We start from the raw sequence: 1704 nt of genomic DNA on the forward strand, positions 1-1704 counted from the left end.
AGGAAGGTGAGTGTGAGATCAAATAAGAGAGGTGTGAGGAATTTTGCCACTAACCTTGTTTGCTAAGTTTTGTAGGTACCCAAGGCGATTACAAGGAAGAATGTCATCCGTAACTTCCAAATATTGTGGAGATGATATTGGTGAATACGCTTGTAGCAATATGAGCTATGAGCACGGTGAAAATGAGTTTTGTGAGGGCTATGATGGTCCTTACGAGCATGGTAATGGGGCTCTTGTTTATGATGGTGATTCTTATGAGGGATATGATGGTCCATGGGGTAATGAACAACATGGTGGTGAGAACTACTACTCCGGAGATGATTTTGAGATGAATGGAACTTATGACTCTTGTGATGATGTTGAAGGGATGGAAGAACCTTATGGTGTATATCATTGTGAAGATGAAGGTTCTCATGCTACGCGCAATGGTTATGATGGTGATGTGAGGTACAATTCTTTCTCTCACAGGTCTTATGAATCCTTTGAGCAGAATATAGATAGAAATGGAGGTTGTAAGGTTGAATTTACTACCTCGTCTTGTGCTATTTCCTATCCTAAGAAAGAAGGCATAGATGTTTGTGTGGGACCATTTCAAAGCCATCGTGTGGACCATAGAAGAAGTACATTCCCTACTTCTCAAAATATGCTAACTTATTCTTCTCATCCTAGTTTCAATGTTTCTTGTTCTCCGTATGGTGATGAGGTTGAAGGTAGAGGGGGAGGAACACTAAGCCATGAAGTAGTAGAGTTAAGAGAATCTTTTACAACGTTGAGGGAAGATTTTGATGATTTCTTGCGGATGTTTGAAAAGGTTACGTCTATGGTACAAAAGAGGCAAGTTATTCATCATGAAGATACGCATAAGGAGTTACCCTTGGAAGAAAAACAAGATACTCCTTGTAAGGTTGGCACTAAGGAGTTGCACATGGAAGTCAAAACACCCACTCCTTGTGCACCAAAATGGAAGTTGAACTTGAAGGGATCTTCTAACCCTTCTAAAGGAATCCTTGGCACTTGCCCTAACTCCCATAAAATTGAGAGACAAAAGATTGAGAGGAGTAAGGGTGTGAAAAGTGACAACTCTAGAGTGGAAAAAGGAGAGGTTGGGTGGAGTGCTGTGAGAGGGTTGTCACATTTTTCTCCTAACTCATGTAACTTTACTTTCTCCCTAGTGACGCACCTCACAATATGAAGAATCATGCGGTTCTTGAAAGCTTCCAAAATGAGAAAATGTGCTCTAATGTTGATAGCCAAGGTGACGACACTTCTTCCTATGAGCTACAAGGTAACAATGCTAACGCCTACACTTCCTTGAACTTGGAACATCATTGTGTGGCTAGTAGCCCATTGAGTGTAAATAATAGCTTGTCTTTATGTGAGCATAGTGAGTCTTTACCTTGTGATGTTCTTGATAGCACTTTCTTGTGTGATGATAATATCCTTGTTGTGAGTGAGCAAGCACTAGTTGATCCTTTTGATGACCGAATTGACTCTTCTAGTAAGGTCAATTTGTGTCCACCTAGTGTTGGCATTAATGATTTGAATGAATCCTTAGACCATAGCAACATTTCTTGTTTTTCTCATGTGAATCTTGAGGTAGAATGTTTGTTAAAGGATAATTTATTGTTTGATGATGACATAACTCTTGAGAGTGTGCATAGAGAAATGCTTTATAATGTTGTAAGTGTAGCCACTCTCAAAATG

This window comes from Solanum tuberosum, unplaced genomic scaffold (assembly GCF_000226075.1).
Source record: "Solanum tuberosum cultivar DM 1-3 516 R44 unplaced genomic scaffold, SolTub_3.0 scf00430, whole genome shotgun sequence".
Classification (NCBI taxonomy): domain Eukaryota; kingdom Viridiplantae; phylum Streptophyta; class Magnoliopsida; order Solanales; family Solanaceae; genus Solanum; species Solanum tuberosum.